At 43.3% G+C, this 26,398-nt stretch overlaps 1 long non-coding RNA gene across 1 annotated transcript; it reads left to right on the top strand.

The window, feature by feature from the left end:
* The first annotated feature begins 10,077 nt into the window (after positions 1-10,077).
* On the top strand, positions 10,078-22,678 carry LOC103604951. The gene is made up of 3 exons (XR_551754.1): positions 10,078-10,160; positions 13,829-13,953; positions 22,593-22,678. It is a non-coding gene; the product is annotated as an uncharacterized LOC103604951 (long non-coding RNA).
* Positions 22,679-26,398: the final 3,720 nt, after the last annotated feature.

Here is a 26,398-nt window from a genome sequence, read left to right as displayed (position 1 = left end):
GAGGACTGTGCTGTCATGAATGGATTAGTCCACTGATGGCTTAATGGGTGGTCACTGGTGTAGTTATGAGGACTTTGTAAGGAAGAGCGAGTGAAAGCTTAGCTCTCTCTTGCTCAGCCCACTCTTACCATGTGACACCCTGTGTCACTACAGAAGAAAGGCCTCCCCAGATACATAGACTTCCCAGCCTCCAAAACTGTGTGCAATAAATTTCATTTTTTTATAAATCACCCAGTTTCAGATATTGTGTTATAAGCAACGAAAACGGTCTAATACAGTGTACTTAACCTTTTTGCCATTTTGGTTGTTTCCAATTTTCCACCACCATAAATAATGCTTCTGTGGACTTTATTTAAGGTATTTCTGTACTTAGAATTTTTCAGTGGGATAGAGTGTGAGGAGTGATATTACCAAATCAAATGTTACATACATTTTAAGGCGCGTGATTAACATCTTTAAAGGAAAATATGTTGGTTTTGAAGGATGGATGAATGAATGAATGAATGAATGAATGAATGAAATCACAAATGACTTATCCTGAGAACAAGCAATAAATATATCCAAGGGTCCCCTTCAATAAATCCCTTCTACTTTAAAAACACCAATATTTTAGTTTGTCCTCCTGAGCATCTAGTGAGAGAGGCCCAAAGAAGGGGTGTGATTTCCATGTGATGGCTCCATGTCAGGAGCAGTGTTAGGAACTTTCTATTTTCTAATTCAATGATGACAATAATTCTAAAGGGTGAAGTTTATTTATATGTTTTTTAAATTTTATTTATTTAGTATTATTATTTTTTTACATTCTAAGATGTTGTAGAGCACTGGGATGGGGAGGGAGCTGAGGCCCTCGATCCCCCCAACTCTGCTCAGGGGCCCAGGGGGCTTCCAGCAGCAGATTAGTCATTGCTGCACTGGATGCGGACATCAGGAGGGTGTGGCTAAGGCCCTTGGCACCCCCCCACCAGCTCAGGGGGGACCCAGGGGAGCTTCTAGTTCTTGTAGGTTTTATAGGTGTTCTTTGGTGGTTTTAGACCTTTACTGGTTAATATGAAACTTTGATCTGTGGGTGTTTCGTGTTTTCTTTCAGTTCTGTGTTGGATTACTAGCTACCTCCAGCACTTAAACTCTGCACTGGAACTAATTCATTGTTCTTTGGTTACTTCTAAAATGGAGGAACTTCCTGTGGGAACCAGCACTTGAGCCCTGTGGTTGAGCTAAATTGCTGCTTTGCTGCTGATTTCCTGGGGAAGGCTTTTTGTGCAGCTCAGGTTTTAATTGTTGGCTGTTTAAGCACTTACAGGTCTTGTGAGATCTGGTGCACCTGGGTTGTGTGGAAACTCTGGTCTGGGCCTGAGTCTTTTCAGCAAACTGTACCCCCTGAAGTTCTATAATCCTGACCAGTCTACACTGAGTGGTCCTGTGCTGAGGAGGGCAGATCAGCTGTCCATGCTGTACCCCAGTGTTACCCAGTGGGCCCATCTCTCCCACCTCCTGCTCCAAACTCTTCCCATGGGGTGGGCCATGCACTGGTCCCTTGCAGTGATTCATTGGCCTCTGAGTGGTTTCTTTTTTCAGTTATCTGTGGCTCCTTGCTCATAGGTGGGTCCATGAGAATCCTGTTAGTGGTCTTGCTGGCTTGGGGACCACCAAGACCCTCCTCTCCCCTGAGTCTCCAAGCACCTTTATACAAAGGGCACAGCTGTGGTTTTTGCCAGCTCTTGCTCTGTGTGCTCACCAGGGCCAGCCTTGAAATGGTCAGGGGCTCAAAATAGTCGGAGTGGTCCCTCTTTCTCTTACTGTGGCTTCTCCTGCCTTCATGCACTCCGTAGGTCTTTCCTCCTCTTCCCCTGGGCTCTAGCAGCCCCAGATTGGCTGTTGTTGCTTTTTGGTAGTTGTAAATTTGTTGACTATGGGAGAGGGTGACACTGGGGACTGTCTATTCCACCATCTTGATTCTCCTCTATAAGGTAAACTTTAAAAATCTCCATTTTACAGACTGAAACCTGTGAAAACTCAGGGTCACAAAGCCAGAAAAAACAAAGTTGGAATCACAACATAGTGGACTCAAATTAGTACACTTCTCTTATGGGATGGCAATAGACCTAATATTAACTTGCACAGTAGAAAAACACAGCCCACAATTAAGAAATAGCATGTGTGTCATTGTGCGGTTATACTTCAGAGAATAACAGCAGTGTGTGCTGGGATCGCGGGGCAGTGGGGGCTGACTTAGGGCTTGCTGGGGGTCAGCTCTGGCTGGATGCAGGGTAGAAGGCCTTGTCCTCCTGTGCTTAACTGCCAGTGAAGAAACATTTCGACTACTCCTCCACTTTCTAACAATTGCCCGTAAGATGTTTTATTTCAAACAAGCCAACAACCCCTACCCATACCTTGCCTCACCTTCATTAGCCCCCTCCAAATGACTGGTCTTATATTTCCAGGCCATTCTGCTCCTTAGCCAATCTCCAGAGGTTGCAGCGCTATTTGGGGACATCTCTCCTTATTTGATGTTAGCATTATCTCAAGCACTGTCTGGTGGAATCTTTTCTACTGTCCAGGCCAAGCAGTGAGTTAGGAGACCTAGGATTACATCCCTTGCTAGCATATTTACTTGATGGAAGACCTTGAGCAAATCATTTAGGGTCTCCGACCATCACCTTCTTATTTGCAAAATGAGAGTAATGTTACTACCCTGCCTCGATGTTTTTCTGCTCCAAGCAAGTTAATTTTCTTCTTTTGACAAATCCACACGTTCCCAGTTTTTTTGTCTTCCATCCTCATCCATTGCTTGCCCTTCTGTTTTCCTGCCTCTTGGGGAATCTCCCTCCACCTGCCACTTGTACCATTCAATTTCAACCTCAGGGCTCATGGCATGTCATAGACCTTGGCCATTAATTCTTCACCCATGTTCAAGCTCTAATTCTCCCACTGTAACCTACAGCCATAACTGCAGTGAAGACACCTCCCCCTAGCCCAACAGCCCCCTTCCCATCAGCTCTTCAGTCTCTAAATTTTTTGGTTGCTGACAACACTGTAAGAGGAAAGGGCCATGGTTGATGGCCATAGGTGAAGGTCATGGGTGAAGGTCGTGGTGCTGCAGTGTAACAAGCTCTACACTATTGTAGAGCTGAAACTGCATGACGACAAAGTCATCATACTGGGGATGAGAAACTGGTATCGAAGTCCACCCTCCTTCTTTCCACCTTCCCACCACCACGGCTCTCTAGCTGTGAGTCCTTGGGCAAGTTCCTTCACGTCTCTGGATCTTCCTTGTTTTATTTGTGAAATGAGGATATTATTAAGTGGAACAGATGATTTCTTGAAGTGCTCTTTAAATACAGACTCTACGCATATATAAGCACCTAGGAATAACAATACTTATGTTTCAAATTTATGGAGTGTGTCGCACAGGTACAAAAAAATGTACCTTTTTTTGTACATATCTCAACAGACCCATATGGTGGTATATCAGCTAGGAACTGTGCTCAGCTGTTAGTAACCCAAAATAACAGTGGCTTAGACAATTTAGATGTTATTATTATTATTATTTTTAATTTCATTAACTCCACAGAGCTGCTATGGTGACTCTTCATTGTATCAGTGACCCAGAATCTTTTCAACTTTCTGCTCTGCCATCCTCAGCTTGGAAGTTAGCTTGCCATCCAAGGCTGCCTCATGGTTGCAGGATGGCTGCTGTATCCCTGACCATCTTGCTCATATTCTAGGCAGCAGAAGGGAAAATAGGACAAAGGGGAGCCTGCAAGACTAACTGACTCCCTTAAAAAGTTTTCCCAGAAACCACATTGGACAATGTCTACCTAAATCTCTTTGGCCATCCCAATCTGCAAGAAAGATAGAGAAAAGTAGGGTTTGGCTGAGCAAATTGCTGTCTTCAGTAATACCAAGGTTCATTTAATAAGGATGAAGAGGAGGAGGGTGAATACTGGATGGGTAAATAGTATCCCTGCCATAATAAGGCAGTATTATTATACCAATTTTACAGATAAAGAGACTAAGTTAAGCAACTTGCTAAGGTCATATAGCTAGGAAATTCAAGAGGTAAAATTCAAAATAAGGCCAACTCCTTATCTGTAAGGAGCCACAACTCCTAATCTGTATGTCCGTAAGTCTGAGACAATGGACAGTCAGAAGGCCCAGGCTGGGGCCTTGTCTCCCCCTCTGTAGAATGGGGTCACGGGCTACAGAAGGGTTAAAGGAGATCATGAATGGGAAGTACTGAGATACTGACTGAACTTAGTTGATGTTCAATAAACGGGAGATGCAGATTTGAACACCCAGCCATGTGCTTTTGCCCAAGTGTCCCACATGCTAACATACCTCCCAAGAGATATGTCCAGGGAATGCTCCAATATGCCACATAGTCTGGACTGCCTTGTTAGATTATGAACTTCCTAAAAGCAGGGGGTGCTTACCTGGCACATGGTAGGGTCTGAGTCACAGTTGGTTGATTGACAGAACAAATAATTTGCTTCCTTCTAGACATTAAAATGACATGACTCTCCCATGTGTCACTTAGGGGAACAAAGATGAAGGTGAAAAGAGGCCTCATGACCAGGCCCACCTGTTCATATACACACGTGTGTAGTGCAGGGGCCTGGGTGTACATGTGTACACACACGTGTTTGAGCATGGTGCTGGGGGAAAGCAGTGTAAAAGGAAGGGGTGATTCCAAGTAGAATTCAATTTCTCCCTGAAATTCCCATAACATGTCATTCAAGTTAAAGCTTATCCAAATATTAATGAAGTGGATGAGAGAAAAAAAAATGAGAACAATACACATGGTATAAGAGCTAATTATGAAGACACACACTTATTTTGAGAAAAAAGAAGGTTCCATGAAGCATTCCTAAAAGCATGAAGAAAAAAATAAGTTACAGAATTTTGAGATGTCTGCAGGGCTACAGGGAAAGCCACTTCCAAGATACCCACAAACTGGCTTCTGTAGGGAGGGATGTATTAGTGTAAAATGCACAGCCAGTGTTTGTGGGTTGATTTATTTAATTTTTTTTTTTTTTCCTTTTTGTCTTTTTCCGTGTCCGGCAACGGATCGCAACCCTCAGTGTAGCGCCCGTACCGGACCGGGACCGGCAACGGGATCGCAACCCTTGGTGTTGCTCCCACACCTCGCTCAGCCAGTGAGCGGGAACCGGTCTGTATGTGGGATCCGAACCCTCGGCGGGAGCGCCACCACACTCCCAAGCGGCGCACTGTAGCAGTGCGCCACCGGGCCGGCCCAGATTTATTTAATTTTTTATAGTCATGGTTCTTAGAGCAGGTGCAAATGAAAAGCGCGATTGTTGATCTGACTCAGATTTCTTCCCTTTCTTCAGGCTGCCTACCCAGCAGGATAGACAACGGGCGGTATAAATCTTGACTTGCAATTCATTGACGTTGACCATGAACTGAGGGAGAAGCCAAACCATTGCTCTGAGGTAGGCTGCCTGATTGTGGAAGACAAAGGCCCTTACTCCTGCCTTCTCTGAGTTTTCACACACGACTTGGTGGTGGAGCCCTGCTGTTCCCACTCATACCAAATATGTGCCCACCCCGGAGTCTTTGCATTGGCTGTTCCCTGCCTGGAACTCTCCCCTTGGGAAATCAGAGGTTCACTCCTTTGCTTCAATCACATCTCTCTCAAATGTCTCCCCAAGTCCCCATCACTCTGTAGAACATAAACTCCACATGGTCAGGATTTTGTTGCAGTTACTACCATATCCTTAGTACTAGAATGGTGCCTGGCCCATGACAGTTGCTCAGTAAATATTTGTTGATGAATGTATAAATGCTTTTATAAGGACAATTCCTAGAGAGAATTAAACTGACTGCAGCCAACTAATTTTACAACATTTCCAGGACTAAACATCCATATCCTCCTAGTCTTTCAAACCCAGTTTGGAGTCCACCTCTTCCTCATTGAGGAAAGCCTGGTCCTTCTTTAGGACTCCTCCTAACTGTGCTAGATGCCCAACACTATATATGTCGTCTTAGTACTTACAGACGTACCGTTCTTAGCTTTTCCATTTGAAGCCTCACACTTAGCTCTCTGGAGGGCCAGTCCTCCCCACCATTACTGATTTCTTTCCAATCGTGCCTCCTTGAGGACGTGGCTGCAGGTCCTCTCTGCATGGTCTCTGCTGCATCTAGCACAAGGTTGAATCGTAGCTCACATTTATTCAGTACATGCTGTGGGCCAGGCACCATACGAAATGCATCATACACATTAATTTAGTGGCTTTCTTATTCTTTTTTTAAATCCCAAACTATGGAAACAAATACATTTTACATTTCAATATGGTAAATGATGTGTGTATATCTGTGCAAGTGTGAAGTGTGTGTGTATGTGTGAAGATACTTCAAAAACTTCATGGAAAGATTAGTATTATCTTTTAATTCTGTTTTTTTATGAACTTTCTGAAGTGCCTTCATGTATATGTGTATATATATCCATACATATATCCACAGCTGAGACCAAAATTTTAAGAAACTATGTTCATCTTTCCTATGTGCAAAACACATTGATATTTTCCATTCTACTTAATTTATTTTTAAAACTTCTAGTTGTAATCCACTGAACCAGGGTCAGCAAACTGTGGCCCTTGGACCAAATCCAGCCTGCTATCTGCTTTTGTTAATAAAGTTTTATTGGCACACAGCCATACTCATTCATTTATGCATTCTCTATGGCTGCTTTTGCACTACAAGAGCAGAGTTGCAGCAGAGACCATTAGCCTGCAAAGCCTAGGATTGTACCCGGCACTTCACACACAAAGTTTGACAGCCATTGCACTAAACTGACTTCAGATTGATGAATGTGTTATAATCTGCAGTTTGAAAAACGCTGTATTTGCTCATCTTATTCTGACAACTGCTCTTTACGAGAGGTACCGTTGTTATCCTCATGTATGAGTGAGCAGGCTGAGAGAGAAGCTAAGAAATGTCCCCTCAGGCACATGCAGAGCGGGGGTTGACCTAAGTCAGCCTAGAAGCAGAGCCCATGGCAGCTAACAAACAGAATTCTGCTCCACTCTAGGAGGCGTTTAATAAATGTTTGTTGGTCAAAGGAATGATATGCAAACTGTCTTTGTAACTTTAAAAAGGAATTCTGACTGGTGGACTTTGGAAGAAAATGTTGTCCTCTTCTCTACCATATGCCTAAATAAATGAGTAAGGGAATGGTTCCAATGAGCATTTTGAAGGGTGTACAAGTAGTTTTTAGAGTAAGGAGCAGGTCATTTCAATTTAATTCCTTATTACCAGTACAGGCTCTGCAGTCTGCTGGGTTCTTTGTTGACACCTGACCGACTGCACTGTAATACTTACACACGGGTTGACTGGCGGCTTTGGACGTGGCTCCCACTGCCTCATGCCCCTGTGTAACCCCCTCCTATTGAGTGTGGCCTGGACCCAGTGACTCTTACGTTACCAGTAGAGTACTGTGAAGGTGTTGAGATATTTGTTCCATCTGAGGTGAGGCTGTGGAAGACTGTGACTTCTGTCTTGCCAGCACATTCTCTTGACCTGCCACGTGTTTGCTCAGGTGAAGCAAGTTGCCACCTTGCAAAGCAGCCCTATGGAAAGGCCCATGTGGCAAGGAATTGGGGGAGGCCTATGGCCCTTGCAGAGACCCTGAGTGGGGCGGTCAGCTAAGCCATGTCTACCTTCCTGATCCTGTAGAAACTATGTGATAATAAACGTGTGTTGTTTTCAGTCACTCGGTTCTGGAGTAATTCGTTATGCAGCAATGGAGAGCTAATGCACCATGCTATGTTGTTTTCATTTGGATTTCTAGAATCTCCATCAACCAATAAGTACATCTTCAGCACCTGTTAGGTGCTCAATCCTGTGAGAGCTGGAGCTGTTAGGACATATGACTCCTTCCCTCAGGGATCTTATGACCTGGTTAGAGAGTAAAATGTCAGAACTACACTTTGTGTCCTTCACCACACTTGCAACTATTGGTTATTTGCCCTTCATCCAAGATGGTGCCCAGTGGGTCACATTTATTTATTCTCTTCAATCAAATTCTGCTTTCATCGGTTCCCCACAGATTTCCACTGAGTCCCATCTTAGCTGTCCAGCTTGGAAACCCCTCATGAGAGTGGGGAGCAGGGAGCCCTCCCACAATGGCCTTGGACTTCCTCGGTCCAACACCCCAAAGCCACATGCAGGTTCAAAAGGCGCCACAAGCGAAGCCCAATATTACCGCAAATAATTTGGTTTCTGAGAGTCGAAAATGAACCAGATGGCTTTTAAGGAAAACAGGACACACATCAGATTCCAATTATATTAAAATGATGACCCAATTTAGGAAAACACAAAGTGTAATAAAAAAATGTTTAAATAAACAAAATCTGCATATTTATGAAACTATAATATTCGCCCGGCTCCTCGCTTTGGATAATGAATTTCTAAACTAGACTGATCGTATTCCAAACTTGCCACTGAATCGGGCTTGGAGAAGCCTGCGGTACTGTTTGGAATTGCAGACTCTCTGAAGGAAAAAAAAAAAATTAGCATGTGTTTCGGCAGCCAATTTAGGAAAAGGAAAGGTCAGCTCTATACAAATGTGATATATCCGATTCTAATGCAACCAGGAATAGTCAGCACTCATCCTCCTTTGTTGGCTGAACATTCTGACACCTCTCACTGGCGGCCGTTCTTGTCACCCGCAAACCTCCACTGCCACTGGCAGACCTGGTGCTGGGCCGGGTTGGCAGGGAAAGCCTTGGATTTATCTATTTATTTTTCCAGATAAATTAAAAACTCAGGGGGCACTTAAAATAAATTAGCAACTGCTCCTGACGGTGTCTCTCTCGCGGTGTCACACATTCGAAATTTTGGCAAGGACTGAGTTGCCTGCCTCACCATCTTTTCCCACCAAGCGCAAACTGCTAACGGAACAGTGTGCTCGTGTGAACAGGCACGTCGTTGGAGCACTTATTAATTCAGGCAAGGGTGAGCCAGGCAGTGCCCAAGTTCACCCAGACGCTTTCAGGGTCACACTATCTCTGGGGCATCTGTGTGGGACTTTATGAGGCCAGGGAAGAAAGCCAGTGTCGTCTTAATTGCACGGAAACTCTGAAATGGCTTTCAAATTCAACTTCATCTCACCTATGCCAGGGAGTGCATTTTCTTTAATTTTATTCATGACAGTTTTTAGAGAATTATTTTTCCAGATAGGACGATGCATATCTCTCCCCTTTCTCTGCAATGTATCTATTTATCTCATTGGCAGTGACTTAGTGAGTCTCCTATGTGTCCAGCATATAGGTGACAGCAGTGGCTGAGGATCACAAAATCCTGGTCTTCATGGGGTGGCACTGCCTCGATGCATCACCATCTGCAGTGTACTATGATGTCAGCAATTGCCATGCAACGTTGTTGGGAATGAAAACCAGCACCTAAGAACCAAAACGGCAAAGAAAAGCGCCTGTTCTGAACATTGTTGGGTAGAATTGACAAAGAGGAGTCCGATTCACCAGCATGGAGGCCAAAATGCTAACTTCCCCAACAGGGAACTCTTTCTTCAGTGATCAAACTAGCAAGCCCACCTGTCTGCTGATGGGCAATATGTCCCCAGGAGCTGGGAAAAATATCCTTTTTCTGTGGCCTCAATTAATTAGCTGCTCAGAGCTTTGAGTTCTTATATTTTTTAAGTAAATTTCCCTTCCTTCCTTCCTTCCTTCCTTCTTTCCTTCCTTCCTTCTTTCCTTCCTTCCTTCCTTCCTTCCTTCCTTCCTTCCTTCCTTCCTTCCTTCCTTCCTTCCTTCCTTCCTTCCTTCCTTCCTTTCCTTCCTTCCTTCCTTCCCTCCCTCCCTCCCTCCCTCCCTCCCTCCTTCCCTCCCTCCCTCCTTTCTTTCTTTCTTCTTTTTCTGTTTTTTCTTTTCTTTCTTTCTGACTAAGAGTAAAAAATAGTTACTAAATCTGGAAGATATTAAATGAGAAAAGGTATTCACTCTTTTTGCATGATACAATATTCATTTACATCAGTCTCCACTTCCCAAGAATATCCCCCACACTCGTCATCTATGTGAACAAAGAATTGGATAGATATAATTTAAGAATCTAAAATGTCTTTTAAATGCACTGTGTTATAGAACACTCATTCTATTATTGTATTCCAGAATCATTCTTTTTAGGTGAGTAGCTTTTATTGAAAGGACCTGTTTTTTTTTTTTTAATTAATAAATTTACTGTCAGAAAAGTCCTTCATTACGGGAACCTGTGCAATTTCCTACCTGAGTATTCATATATAATAGAAATTAGGAGGTCCTTAGTTTAGGTGATTTTGTTGGAAACATCTAATTTTACCACAGTATAGCAGCCTCATCCAGAAGATTAGTTTAAAACTACTTAATTCTTCGTAGTTTTTCTTTTACTTTTTAAATTCTGGGGTTTTTTTTTTGCTTTTTTTTGAGTTGTGGGAGGGTTGGGGGAGGAGGATGTACTAATTGTCTCTTTGCCAGAGTTTAAGTGCAACATTTTTCATTAGAATTGAACAAATGTTCATCTTAAAATAGACTGACAATGGGTCAGACAGTTTCAGCTTCTCCTCTGTTAACCTAAATGCATTAGAGTTGAGGCTTTTTATTCTCAGATCAATGTTGCTTCTTATTCTTGGACTTAATTTAGTATAAGACTAATATGACTATCACACCATTTCTCTCTCTCTCTTTGGCTTTAATAAAATCAGAATTAATTCAATATATTGCAATCTCTAGATTTTTTCTTTTTTTGTCGTGCATAGAAATGCCAAGTACAACAATATGCTTTGATTTTTTTTTTTTTTGCCAGTGGTAAACTATTGTGCAAAATAATTATATAAATACACAAGAACATCTGGTCTTTTGAACTGTAGTCACTACTGAATTTAAACATTGTACGTGTTTGACAAAATTAAAGGAATTTATTCTTTGTTTTTCCTGGGCTTTAAATAGTAAGCCACAAATAGTACTTAGAGTTATCGTTTCCAGTTCATTTTGAATATTACGTAGAGAAACTTATTCTGCATTCCCTAAGACTTTCATCCACTGTACTTAGAGTGTATGAAATTTGGGCTCAGAGTTATAATGTATCACAATACTTTATTAAGACATTGACCCAGACGAATTAAGGGGGTGAGAGGTGGGGGGATGAACCCCTACTAAATGCTTTTCTCCCATTTTACCCACAACAATTTCTAAATGCCACTAGACAATTAGGGCAATTTTGTCATCTTTTGTAGAGTAAAGTAATTAAAATTATTACTGCCACTTTTGTAATAAACTCCTGTGACTTTAAAAGTCTGTCCCTGCTTTTTCATGATAGAGACATCATACAATCTGTAATTGTGCTATTAAGGAAAAGAGAGCTAATCTTTTTGCATTTGAAGTAAGCCTTCATCATCAGCCCAACAAAGCCAGACAGATCAAAAAAGAACCAGAGAGAGCATTTAAGGAAATTAGTACAAGTGTCAGTTAAAAGGCAAAAATTAATGCACTTATTATTGAAATATGGTTGAAACCTACGTTCTTTTCATTTCTTTGATATTTCTAAGGCATAAAACATTCAATTAACTTTCCATTGTGTTTGGGGGAGAAAAGGCAGAGAATTGTCAGTGAAGTGTTAGGGGTGTAGGTGGTGCTAGGTAAAAAATAGAATAGGGTGAGCGGGAGAGAGACCCAGAACCACATGGGCCAGGCCATGAAGACGGAGCTGCTTTGGCCCCTCAGAGCCCACCTGCTTTAAGATTTCAAACGGGCTTTAAGCTCTGCTGTTCCGTTTAGTCTGGAGATTTAAAAATTAGCCTGTGCAGGTCTTTACTGAAAAATCAGAGATACCAGACAATCAGAGTTGTCTTGAGGCTTGGTGAGTGCACCCTTTCCTCACTCTCCAACACATGAGATCATGAGGATAACACACGCAGAAGAAAGACTGGAAGGAGAAGTGACTATGGGTATTTGGATCATGGGTGAACTTTTGCCTTTTGACTGGATTTTTTTTTCAATTTTCTAGTATGATCGTGCATTGACTATGTTACTGTGAGTGTAACTGGAAAAATAAAAAATAAATAAAGTTGATTTAGGGTAAGACATAGCATAGGATACAGAAAGGAGGCTAATTATGGGCTTCAGGGTAACTCAACCCCTGAATGCTGTGTGACCTCAAACAAGTAGCTTAACATCTCTGAGTTAATATTCCTTTCCTCTGTATGGCACAATTACCTGCTTGTTAAATGGCTAATAAATATGAAAACACTTTACCCAAAATGCATACAGCAGACACTCAACAAATATTAATTTTTTATCCTAATGCTATCCCTTCGTCACCTTTTTATACATGAAAGACAAATCAGTTAACACTGTTTGTTATTTATGATGAGTAGGATTAGTATTTAATGTAACTCTTTCTTGCTGAGTTTATATTAACTGTCCAACATAAGCATCACTTTTCAGGGCCAAGTGTTTTATTTTGCTTTGAAATTTTCGCAAGTTGATTCAGTAAGGAAGATTTATAAGGCTACTCTCAGAACATCAAAACTCCTTAGCTGAACAATCATTATTTGACAATTGCAATTCAAGAATTTTTAAAATTGTATAATGAATCAATCTTCCTAAATTGTATGCATGTCAAATTGTGATCAACTTGCTGTGAAAATGTTCGGCAAGAGAAGGCCTAATGTTTAAAGTGAAAATTACTGGGATCACACACACTAATTTGTCTCTATCATTAATGAAACATTGTTTTACTGCCCTGAGAAGAAGACTCTTGTGCCTATTATAAAACAAATTTTAAAAGAGAAATACTCTTGAAATGATATCCTATCACAACACACTGAAAGCAATAGCTTTGCATCCCTAAATTTTAACCCAGTGCAGGGCATATTGTAGGCACTTTGTAAATATTTTAAATAAAAGGAAATAAGTATATTTTCTAAAATATACTTATAGACTGACTTATAGTCAGTCTGTGGCTAATTACTTTTAGAGAAAGATTAGTTCCAATCTAAGCAGATCAAGAAAGGGGGATAGACACCATTTTCTTAGCAGAAATAATTTTGAGTTTAGAAAAGTCAGGTTCTTTGAGGCAAGCTCACTTTTCTACCCAAAAACAATGTTTATAAAGTTTAGAAATTGATCTCTGAAGAAAAATCCTTTGCAATATTCGTGCTACATTCTAGCTAACTCTGCCCTGGCATTTAAGGAAAATAACTCAGTTATAAAATCCCAAATCACTGATGTTGTGATTATTATTCTTATTAATATGCATATGATGGAAGTTAGTGCCAAAATGACAGATTTATGCTTTTGCAAAGGTAATGAATCAAAATAAGAAGGTAAAAGCCACGATTACTCTAAAACCTAGAGTGATAGACAACTCAGCTTTATCCCGCACGCGGATGGCTGCCAGTGCTGGAAACACGTAGGATTGTAATCAGGAATACAAAACTAGCTGCTGAAAGAAAGTTTGGGCTCTCCTCTCTCAGAACTTTTCTAATTCCAGCTCTGTTCCGAAAGGTGCAGGGACGTCGCGGATGGCTGCCAGTGCTGGAAACACGTAGGATTGTAATCAGGAATACAAAACTAGCCGCTGAAAGAAAGCTTGGGCTCTCCTCTCTCAGAACTTTTCTAATTCCAGCTCTGTTCCGAAAGGTGCAGGGACGTGGAGGTGGCAGTAGTGGGAGTGGGGGAGTGCGCTGGGGAGTGGGGAATGGGAGGCAGAGCTCAGTTTTAAGAATGACCCCACCCCCATCAACAGAGAGTGAGAGGATGAAGGGGCCCTAAAAATATCCTTGGTCTAAATGCAAATGCTGCCTTTTGGTGTCTAGAATCTAAAAGAAATTCAGACAGAACCAAAGAAAGGAGGACAATGGAAATGTGAAGAAAGCCCAACAACAGAGAACAACTGACAAGCATACGAATCTCTCAAAGGTTTCGGGTGCTCTCTGGTTTGGTGAGTCCTCTCCCATCTGCTACTTCTCTGGGTCCTTAATCCAATCCAGTGAGGTTGGCACGATGGGTAATTTTAGATTTCCAATTCAGAGGTGGCACCTGAGGCTAAGGGGAAAGGGGTGACATGTCCTTGCCCAAGGTCACAGTACCAACAAGGTCACAGTCAGTGCCGCATGACAGAGAAGCTGTGCTGTTTCAGGAATTGGCATTTGACTCCCTGGGAGTGAGCGAGGCATTTTTGGAAGCTGCATTAGGGTTCTCAATATAGTTAGCAAACTGGAACATCAATGCCCTGAAACTGAATTTCAGCTTCCCCAAAACTCTCTTCCTACTCTCCCTGATGGGCAGGATCAACAGTAGCATTTTATTATACAAAAGCTTACTATTTCAGTGGTGGAAGAAAACTTGATGATTTCTAGTTCATAAGGCCCAGGATGATAATTTGAGACAAAACTAGGATCAGCTCCCCAGGCCCCACAAAAGTGCTATAAATTAATACAGCAACAAAAAAGTTTAATGTGTTTTATAATCTCTAGCACTTGGTTGCATTTTCCAGCCTGCAAAAGCATTTTTGCATATGCTCTCAGATTTGATCCAGAAAGGCTCAGAGTGAGACCAGCCTAGAATCAAATCTATAGCTTTCGACCTTTACCAGCTCTGCATAAGTAACTTGACCTCTTTGTGCCTCAGTTTCCTCTTCTGTAAGCTGAAGTCCTACCTCCTAGGGTATGATGAGAATTACATGTAAATACATGAAGACTGAGCTAGCACAAAACAAGCACCCCATAGGTGCTAGCCATCATCTTTATTTTTAGCCTCACTATGGCTGTGAGGACAGGCAGAGCAGGTCTTACCATCCCCACCGCACAGGAGAATAAAGTGGGGGTAAATATCCTGCTCAGGGTTACCCAGAGTAAGAGGCTGGGCTACATCTACGTTTTTTAGCTTCTAGTCCAAAGCTTGTTTTGTTTGTTTTGTTGAAGCAAGAGCTGGCATTCAGCATCTTGGTGCGTGGGTCCAAATAGCCTCCGGTGGGAAGAAAGTCATGGGCAAGCCAATAATGACAATAACGGGGTGTTTTCATTGTTACACAGTGGGGAATTAGATACACTTTTCCTGTTAGTGGGGAATTAGATACACTTTTCATTTCCTCTAAGTATTCAAGGCTATGCATGTGTCAAAGGTCAAAAGGCCCAAGTCGAAGGGTCATGCACATTTTTATAGCTAGCATGGAAATGCAAAAGTTAAGTAAAAATCATTGTTTGGAGTCAGCCCATAATTTGTGCTGCAGGATAGGGTCGTGAACACAGGAGAACTGCAGAAGATGTACAGTTACCGTGGGACAGAAAGAACTGGAAGTTGTAAAGCCCAGAGGACAAACAGATCCCGCCCTGCATTGTTAGCAGAGCAGCAAGATTTATGTGGGTGCTTTTGGTATCTGAGGATGGAGAGATGTGCATCCTTTAACTCTGTAGCAAGAAAATCAGAGCACATGTGCCTGGTTGCTATTCCTGCATGAGGGCACTTGTGAAACCAGAGGCCAAGGAGCCTCGGGAGTCCAGATTTCCTTCTGCTAGGCAAATCATGATTCCAATCCAGGCAAAATGGAACTCTCCTCTACCCTTCCAACTTTTGCTTGTGCTCAGAAAAATTTGCCAGCCTTGATCTCAGACCTGAGGCCAGAACTCACAGGTTCAAGTCCTGGCTTCTCCACCTGCCTGCTGAATGATCCTGGACAGCTTAGTGTCTCTAGGTCTCAATGTCGTCCGTCAAATGGAAGGGCAGGGAGGATGACCTGGCTTCTCCACCTGCCTGACATGGAGCAAGCACTCAATCGATGAGTCTGCTACACACAGATGACTCAAGGAGAGTTGGGTGTGCACGGCTAGTTCCCGTGACTGTGCTCATGGGTGTTCAGAACTGGAATAATGTCCTTGCCAGAACATCCCTGTCCTGAAGGCCCTCTGTGTCTCTTTACTTCTGCCAGTGAAATATGAGGCCTTCCCACAGTCCAGGAGTTGTTGGCTGGACACTTGTCCCTGTCTGGAAAAATGCCTGACTGTGGACAAATTAAGGCACTCAATCAATATTTGTACTTTATGTTTGTTTTCTTAAAAGCTGTGGGGGCCAAGCTTTTGCATCCAGATCCTCCTCTGAGTAGCTGTGGGACTCAGCACCTGCTCTTCCACTGCTCTCTGTGCCTCAGTTTCCTTACCAGCCAGATGGTGGAGAACACCATCCAGTCTTCTAGCATCGATACAATGAATGATTAATGGGTGTGAGGCTGCTTGTAATCTACAGTGTCTGGTCTAGAGACAGTATTTACTGAATGCTCTTAACTGTTCTGATCATTAGAAATTATACTCAAAAGCAGGTTGAGAAAAGCAAACTCTCTACCTACTAAAACACTTGATCAGCAGCTGTAGAGTGAAAAAATGCACAGGAGCATGAATGTGGGGAAAACTCCAGTTATGACACTTCCCCCCCAATTCTCTTAACCACATAGCATTTGAACTGCCCAATTCATTGAAAAAGCACTAGGCACTGATCAAGTGGAGGTGATGTTTACATTTCTCATACTTTTGGTTTACAAAAAACAGTAGCGGCATTCTTTCAGCTGTTTGCCATTGAGCCTGTCAGGTCACCAAGATAAATACCATTATTGCCAACACACACCATCTGCAACATATCTATCTATTTCCATGTCTGAAGCTTTTCTAGATCTCTTTTTATCTCTTTTCTGTATCTATAGTTATGTCCAGATTTCCATATCTATATATTTTTCCATATTAATAATCACACTCCTTCCTATACCTGTGTCTGCACTTAGACTTACAGCCATATCTATTTCTATACCCACTTCTTTCATTTCTTTTTAAAAAATTTTAAACATGTTTTTATTATAAGTTTCTCAAATACTCTTCATTGCAATATATGTATTGCAACTTTGGGTTTTTTGTTTGCTCATTTTTATTACTTGGATATAAACACCTCGGGTCTTAATCTGTATGGCTATTCACATATATTTTTTCCAGCATTCTCAAACTTGTTCAGCAATAAGTATATATTCATCCGATTTTTAAGTGAAATACATGAGGAATCTTCAAAAAGTTCATGGAAAGATTCACATTATCTTTTTTTTGTCCCGTTTCTTTTTTAAATTGTTGCTAGCATATTCATCATTACAAATTGTATTCTTTCCCCATGCTAACCATCTGACCTGTCAGTCCCCAACTTCCTCCCCTCCCAGCTCTAGTATCCTTAGGTTTGTTGTCTCCTGAAAGTTCAACGTACTGTTGTGGTTTATTTTCTTTTCTCTTTTCCTTTCTCTCTCTCTCTCTCTCTCTCTCTCCCCCTCTTTCTTAGTGCCCAGTTGTGGGTAAGAACATGCAGTATTTCTCTTTCTGTGCCCACCTTATTTCACTTAAGATAATTTTCTCCAAGCTCATCCATGCGGCTGCAAGTGGCAGAATTTCATTCTTTTTTTCTGGCTGACTAGTATTCCATCGTGTATATATACCCATTTTCCTTATACAGCGTACTTATATCCATATTCACCTCCATATGAGGAAACCAAGTCAGGCTCTGCAACCGGATGGGCCGAGGTCACCAGCTAGTGAAGCTCTTTGTCCTTTCTCCCATACCACCCCTCAAATAAACAGGATTAGAAAGGAAAGGAAAAATAAAGAAAAATGAAAAGGAAAGAAAAATTTTTTTTAAAAAAAGAAGGAAAGAAATAACAAGCATTATAACTTTTTTTATCTTCTGTTCACAAAGCCCAATACAGAGCTCAGGCTTTGTCATCTCCATTTCCATTAAGTTATTTATTTTTTTGTGGAGGAAATGGTCTCTAAAATGTCTATTAACTGCACAGTTATGTGTCATCTTCTGCAGTTCATCTCTACATCATTTCACTTATAATTCTTAGAAAGGTTTCAAAATACCAGATTTTTTTAAAAATTAGGAAATGCAATAGAGCTATTTTTTTGTTTTGTTTTGTTTTGTTTTATTTTTGGCGAAAGAAGTTAGATAGCTATCATGTTGTTAGCAATTATCTATATGAGATTATTCTGGGAAAGTGACTGTATTAATGCAGATTTAAACCAGATATATTTTAAGAGACACTCCGCATTAAATTTTTTTAACCCTTCTTTTCTCCTGTATTTTTTCTTCACTTATAGCTTTTATAATAGGACATGTAGAAATAGTATACTTGGACTGCCTGCATGATTGAAATTTATATCACTTTTGCATCTGTTTTGAGAGGCAGACGGCAAATTCTTAATTTTAAAACTAATTATCAAATATTTCAAGAAGTCAGATTGAAGACTGCTCTTTCTTTATTCTCTTAAAATTTTAAGAATTGAACTGCTGTTAATGATCCACTTGGCAGGATTAAAACAAAATTATCTGATGTAAACACATGGTCTCTTCCTTCTTCTGTTCATAAAAGCTTACATATTTGCTCAGTTTTACAACAATAATTTTTAGGATCAGGTGTCAAGCCTTCCTTAGTAAGCCCTGTTTCCCAAATGTGAAATTTACAGAAGGAAGAAAGCGTACATATTTTGTTTTGAAAATTGAGGAATAATGTTCTAAAGACTATATTTTAAGAGTATCTTCCAGGGTAGAGGTTTGAAAAACATCAGCTGTTCCTCCTTGTGTGGGGTTTTGTTTATGCCCTTTTAAAAAAGCTATTTTTGGTCTCCCAAACTTAGTACAGGTTGCTTAAAAAATGAAAAGCAAATATAAAATTTACCTGGAATCTGCTTTAGGACTCAAGTTAAACTGTATTGTAATTTTGTTTTCTTTTGTTGCCTTTAACTGTATGAATCATTAATGCCATCTTGTATTTTTGGTTTCCTAAGTGGCAAAAAAATGCCTTTCTTGTACATTCCACTTACTGTCTCCTTATTTTTTCTTCAGTATATTGTCTTTGCAGAATTATACAACTCAGACCGCCATGCAGAGGAAAAACTATGAATCTTTAGGTAGTACATTTTGTTTTTAAGAAGCAAAAATGTACTTTTTCAAAGTCCATTTTCCCCCTTAGAAAGAAATATCAATGTGAAAAATATCAGAGTGAATCTTATATTGTCTAAGAAGAGACTCTCCCTTGGTTTTTGTTCCATTTATTGAAAACTCCAATTTCTTTGCCTCGGGTTCTAATTTATTTTGTGATTCACACAGTGCACTGTAAACATAATGTAAAGTTTTCAAAGCTCAATTAACAGCTACAGGATAACGGCAGGCCAAGTTTTTAGAGGCATTTAAGCTTGGCTCCGAGAGAACGAAGAGGCTTCCATGCAGGAAGCTGTGAACTTGTACCTCTTAAAACAATAAAACCCTCAGATCCAGGGCTGTGGCTTTGCTTTGGATGCCAGGACCAGCACACCTGCCAGCTTAGCCCCTATCAGTCTGCGAAGCCTCTCCCAGCAGCCCTGCTCTGGAGCTGTTTTTCACTTATGGAGTAGAGATAGCAATAATAATATAACTATGCCATTTAATCAAAGGTTCAAAAAAAGCCTTTTAGATTTCATAGGGGTGCAGGCAGGGTCCAGCAATTTGGGTAGAACCACAGCCAGCTGGAACACCAACCTAAGTCTAATGAGAAGAATGGAGGAATTTCTCAGATCTGCAGCAAGAGCACATGAGGGAAGCTTGGTGCAGGCACTTTCTCTTTCTCTGCCTCCGTTTTTCCATCTGTAGAATGGGACTGAGAATTGAGAATAAGAGTATCTCTTGCAAGCAGGACATTGGGCTTTTTGTCCTGCTAATGGTGGAGAATTGGCTCAGGCTCGGTTCACTCACGACCTCAACAGCCTTGGTTTACCCGTTTTGTACACGAAGGAGGTGAATTCTGGCCTCTGACATCTTTTCCAGCACCCTAGCATGGCCAATTGTTCCAGGCTTCATATTCCCCAAAGGTCTCAGTTTAGACTTTAGGTCATCTCCCTAAATGAGGATATACTTTCACTGTCGGGATTAAGAGGGCTGCTCATCACATAGTCTCTTGTACCTGAATATGCAGTCATCTGCCTGAAATACACGATGAATATTTACTTATTATAAATCTTTTAATTGCTTCGTCAACTGCACAATTTTACACCATTGCACTATTCATGTTAGAAAGTTATTTTGTAATTTGATTTCTCTGTCTGGCAATCTCTCATTTAAAAAAAAAAAAAGAAAACAACACACAGCAAGAGCCTCAAAACAAATGCAAGCTCTTACAGTTGTATGAATCTCTTTGTAAATCCAAGTGAGGTTTTTATGTCACTTTAGTAAGCTGGCTCGCTCCCATTCTAAACAAAATGCTCAAGGACAGCTGGAAAGCCACTGCCTTGGGCTGCAGGGCCCCAGAAACCATGGGAAGAATCAGGGAGGGAGGGGGGAGGCGACTTGCTTTGGGTGCCGGTGCCTCCAGTCACCTGTTGCTGAAAACGGGACAGCTGGACAGCCACTGCCTTGGGCTGCAGGGCCCCAGAAACCGTGGGAAGAATCAGAGAGGGAGGGGGGAGGCGACTTGCTTTGGGTGCCGGTGCCTCCAGTCACCTGTTGCTGAAAACTCCCCGCCCTGGCCACCCTGAAGCAGGTGGGGGAAGGGACTGGAAGCTGTAACAATTTCCTAGTCTCCCGGGGGAGCAGGGCCCCTCCCCGAGAGGCTAGTGCGGTGACAAGAGTAGAGACTCTGGTTCGGATTTGTCCGAACAAGCCTCCCTCGGTGGCTGTGAAGAACGGAACTACTAAAACAACAGGAATAATTTAGCAAGCCAATGGAGGCCAGACCAGGTGGGGCGGCGAGGACCAGGGCGCTCGCCTGTCGCCGCCCGGTCGCCTGCGCCGGGGTGGCGCGCCCTTCCCCGGGCGCAAAGACGCCGGCTCCGGGTGGCGCCGCGCAGAGGCTGCTTCCGGGCCCCTTTACGAGGCTGTGCCCCGCGGGCAGGCAGCGACAGCCGTGAGGGCTTGAGAGACCTAGTCCCCTGGACAGCAGGGAGTCCCCGCCGTCCCGCCTGGATTTGCAAACGCGAACGTGCGCCAAGGCTCCCTGCGGGTTGGTGACATTGAGGGGTCTCGCGGGGACCCGCGCTGAGAGCTCCTACCCCCTCGCTCGGGGCCAGCTGCCCGGGAGGGCCGTGCACGCGTCCGAAACGCGTCCCCAAACTCGCCCCGACGGAATTAACGCTCCCAGCTACGGTTTTTTGTTGGTTTTTTTTTTGCTGTCTCTAAAGCACTCTGATTTGACCAAATTCCGTTTCCTTCGCTGTGGCCTTTCTACAGACCCAGAGTTGCAATGGGTGGGTGGGCGCAGGTCTTGCCTGGGGTCGACGCCACCATCGGGCCCCCAGGCTGCTCCCCTGACCCGGGGCCCTCACGCCTGGCGGGGGCGCGCCAGTGTCCCCCCGGCTCGGGAGCTCGTTTTCTGGCTTCTGAGCGAGGAGTTTTTCTTTTCCCGTGTGTTTAGTTGAATTCAGTGTCCCCCGACCCGCTCTTCTCGCATTTCCTTTCCCAATCTGCCCCCCCCCCTCGCCTTGCGAGCCCCTAATGTCCCCGAATCTCTGGCTCCCGGCCCAGCGCAGCAAGCGCTTGCAGTTGGGGACACGCTGGGCCGCGGGGGAGAAGACCAGGGAGCCGGGGCTCCGGGTCAAGATCCGCCCGTGCTTCTGTTATCTCCAGGGTCCAGCGGTCGTCTCAGCCTCCAGCCTTTACAGCCACTCTGCGCTGGTCTGGCTTTCATTTCAGGGTAAAGGGAATTAAGGTCCCCCTAGTTTGTCTCGACCCAGCGTGGGTGGGGTTGGGGGGTGGGAGGCAACCTCTTTCACCGGCCTGCCTCGCCCTGGCAAACAGCACTCGGAGAGAAAAGTCAGTGTCCTGGGTCCCCAGCACACTCCACCACTCCGAGATATGCCTTTTATATGTACAACCCGGGCATCACCAGGCTTTCCTCCCTGTACTGAGTCCCAGAGCTCTGCAGGCCTCCTAGGATTCAGGAACCCACCCTTCCCACTATTCAGCAGTGCCTCCCACTTGCCGGCAAGACCGGATGGAGTGGCCAAGCAGAAATGTGGGCCCTTGGGATCCTCAGAGAATACAGGGTCTCAAGAGCTTTAAGGGTCTCTCCCTGGGCTGCCACCTCCTGTCATTCCACAGGACCCTCCCCTAATCTTCTTTCATTCTTTCATGCTGTAGTTAGAAGCTCACCCTCTCCCTGGGGTCAAAAATCCTGGATTGATATTATGCCCCGGCAGTGTGACTTTTTATACAAATTCCTTAACTCTTTTGGTCTCAGTTTTCTCCTCTGTGAAATTGAAATGACAATAACAGCAACAACAACAACAAAACAACAAAACCCCCCAATGATACACAACTTGTCTCTGCTGTTGGGTCATTGTAAGGATGCTAGATGCTCACATATTTGTAAGCACTTTGAAAAACTCAAAATCACCCTAATTTAAGTGATATAGGGACTGTTGTTATGAAGACAGTGGACAATAAACTTGAAAGGATGAAGGGATCTCACTGATTATCCTAAATCAGATTAAAAAATGAAAAGCTGAAACCTGCTGGTGGCTGGCAGAGGGGATGTTTGCAGTTAACTTTGTTCCTGGAAGAGTTTTAACTCTGTTCTGTTCTTCGCAGATGCCTTAGAGCTCCCAAAGATGTCCAATGGAGAGGCAAGTTGCAGTGGGGAGGGTGGACCCACCTGCAGCTGTTGGCAGCGGTGCCACCTGGAGCAGGTTACTGCTGCTTTTCTTGTCTCTAACCTGGGGCCGATGGCACCTGTATCATGTGCTGGATGCATCAGAGAAGAATCACAGCAAATGCTTATGGAACTCAGCACTCTGCCACTCTGCCAAGCACGGGGACAAAGATGTGGATTATCTCATTTGAGGTAGGTACTGTTATTATGGCCAGTTGATACAGGAGAAACTGAGGCAGAGTGCAGTGATATAGCTTGCCCCCTAAGTAGTAGAGCTGGGATTCCAACCCAGGCCTGCACCTGGAACCTCTTGGGTCCAGTGAATGGTACACTTGCTGCTTTAAGGGAGCCAGGGCTTGTCCCAGCTCCACCACCTGCTATTTCCCTTTATGAATTTAGCTTAATTTTGAGACTGGTGGGGGGAGCCTATGGCGCTCATCACCGGAAGCACTTTTATTAGAACTGAAATCTTCCAAGCTTGCATTTGCTACTTTTAAACTCTTTGGACGGTAATGAATATGGATGGATGGTAGCTTCCCATGAATATGGAGGAGCGGGTGGGGGGTGCGTGGTGGATGGATTACTATTTAACATTAACCGCTGGTAACCTTTCCTTCTCTCTGACTTCCCTGCAATATTATCCCGAGAAGGGTCAGCCCTGGTTGCCTTTTTGCAAAATACGATTAGTCACTTCTTGCCATGTGTACTTGCCCCTGGACCTTATTTGCCATCCTATATAATTATTAGAAGAATCTTCTAATTTTATTTGAAATTCTAAGTTGACACTTATGTCAAAGTGCCATGACACAGCATTGTGTTTAATTTCTCTTTTGTTAGCCTCATTTGGACTCCTGAAGAATTATACTCACAGGAAGCTTCCACCCTGGTCACTTTCTTACTACCGCAGCTACCTGTTGGAGCCATTCATTCGAGCTTAGGGGATTAGCTCTGGAAAGGAAGGTGCCACACTGCGCGTGCGTGCCTGAGACCGCTCTTTTCTGGAGTTGCTGTTCCCTCTATCTGGAATGCTCTTCCCTCCCCTTCACCTGCTTGGTGAACTCATGTTTATTCCTTGAGACTCAGCTCATGCCTTCTTCTTTGCAACCTTCCCTGACTACACAGGAGTTGCCTACTTCCTCATGTGTGCCCCTTGTACCTTGTCCTAGAATTTATTGCCTTCTGTGCAACCATAGTTTTATGTTACTGTTAAATATTGATTGCCTATTATGTGTGATTACAAATGTAGGCTCTGCAGTTAGACTTCCTGGGTTCATGTTTTCATACCCCCTCACTCACTAGCTATGTGACCTTATTTGTACAATGGGGTTGATAGTATAGCCTGCCTCCTGGATTGTTAGGACTAAATGAGATATGTTACTCAAACCACTTTTGCTTGCAGCAGGCACTCAGTAAATAATCAGTAGGATTACAGCATTGCCTGTCTTTCTTATGAGCTGTGAGCTTCCCAAGAGCAGGGAGAGAGCCTTTTGTATCCCCATTTCCTTGACATATAGCAGGTGATGTTCCCAGGGCTTGGCACATAGTATATGCTCAGTTAATGTTGTCAGAAAGAATGGGAGAGGCACACTTTGTTAATGGAGATAGCAAATGTCAAATATAATGAATTTATTGCCCAGCATTAGTGTAGCACTCGATCAAGGTATTATGCTGGCTTCTGCGGTGGGTAAAAAAGGGGGATAAACATTTCCATAGCATTTATTTATTTATCGGGGTGATAAATAAACATGTAAGCCATGTTATATGATATACAAGAGAGAAGTAACAATGCTGCAACACGGTGATCTGGCCTCCTTTCTAGTCGATCCTGCTCACACGTGCCTGACTTTTCTTACTGCAGTGCAGAATTAGCTATGCCCAGAGGCTGATGAGGCTAATGAAATTTAAGCCGGAGGGCCGCTCACTTGCACGGGACGCTTCCATCTGTTCACAGGTCATATGTTTTTAAATTCATTTTCTTGAAAAGCTCCCCACCTCTGCTGCAAACTACTCCAAGCTTCAGGCCCCATAATGCCTGGATCTGCCCCAGTTGTGCCACTATGTGGCTTAAATGTATTTAATGACCCCCTAATACCTTGAAGAGTAAGCACCTACTATGAGTTGCACAGTCCAAGTGTGTACAAGCAAAGCACCTATTACAAGCCTCACAGTGCATGGTGCATACTAAGCAAAGCACCTACTGTGGGCCACACAGTGCATGGTGCGTACCAAGCAAAGCACCTACTATGAACCACATAATGTATGTGTCTATACCAAGTCAAGTCGAGGCTTTTAGTGTGGGATGCAACTCCCTCCACAATCTGACCAAATTCACCAGTGGCCCCATTTCTTGCTGGAGCCCAGCTGGGCTAGTTGCCATTGGCTGAGTGCACTGTGCACTGTTTTGTCTCCATGCCTTTTTTTTTTTTTTTCCTTTTTGTCTTTTTTTGTGTCCGGCAACGGNTAATCAGTAGGATTACAGCATTGCCTGTCTTTCTTATGAGCTGTGAGCTTCCCAAGAGCAGAGAGAGAGCCTTTTGTATCCCCATTTCCTTGACACATAGCAGGTGATGTTCCCAGTGCTTGGCACATAGTATATGCTCAGTTAATGTTGTCAGAAAGAATGGGAGAGGCACACTTTGTTAATGGAGATAGCAAATGTCAAATATAATGAATTTATTGCCCAGCATTAGTGTAGCACTCGATCAAGGTATTGTGCTGGCTTCTGCGGTGGGTTAAAAAGGGGGATAAACATTTCCATAGCATTTACCATATAGTCGGGGTGATAAATAAACATGTAAGCCATGTTATATGATATACAAGAGAGAAGTAACAATGCTGCAACACAGTGATCTGGCCTCCTTTCTAGTCCATCCTGCTCACACATGCCTGACTTTTCTTACTGCAGTGCAGAATTAGCTATGCCCAGAGGCTGATGAGGCTAATGAAGTTTAAGCCGGAGGGCCGCTCACTTGCACGGGACGCTTCCATCTGTTCGCAGGTCATATGTTTTTAAATTCATTTTCTTGAAAAGCTCCCCACCTCTGCTGCAAACGACTCCAAGCTTTAAGCCCCATAATGCCTGGATCTGCCCCAGTTGTGCCACTATGTGGCTTAAATGTATTTAATGACCTCCCAATACCTTGAAGAGTAAGCACCTACTATGAGTTGCACAGTCCAAGTGTGTACAAGCAAAGCATGTACTACAAGCCTCACAGTGCATGGTGCGTACCAGGCAAAGCACCTACTATGAGCCACATAATGTATGTTTCTATACCAAGTCAAGTCGAGGCTTTTAGTGTGGGATGCAACTCCCTCCACAATCTGACCAAATCCACCAGTGGCCCCATTTCTTGCTGGAGCCCAGCTGGGCTAGTTGCCGTTGGCTGAGTGCACTGTGCACTGTTTTGTCTCCACGCCTTTAGCCAGGCTTGCCTCTGCCTAGGGTGCCCTTTCCCCAGCTTATCTGCCTGTCACATGGTTTTAGCATCCTCAAAGGCCTCCTTCAAGTGCCCCTTCTTCCTTAGCTCCTCCACAAACTGATGACACCTGGCTCCATATTTGCTGGTCCCCTGCTCAGCCTGCTGAGACGGCCTTCTCTGTGCAGAATTTTACTTCATTGCCGAGGATCTGTGTTCCCTGTGAGACTGCGTGTGCTTTGCTGGCAGGGCTGTCTTACTGCTATTGGAACTGCTGAACTTTTAGCTGATGTCTGTTTACAGAGTCAGTAGCCTCCTTGTTTGGGGAA

Source organism: Galeopterus variegatus, unplaced genomic scaffold (assembly GCF_000696425.1).
Source record: "Galeopterus variegatus unplaced genomic scaffold, G_variegatus-3.0.2 Scaffold5500, whole genome shotgun sequence".
Lineage (NCBI taxonomy): Eukaryota > Metazoa > Chordata > Mammalia > Dermoptera > Cynocephalidae > Galeopterus > Galeopterus variegatus.
Note: the sequence above shows the minus strand (reverse complement) of the source record. Positions and strands in the feature narration are given on the sequence as shown.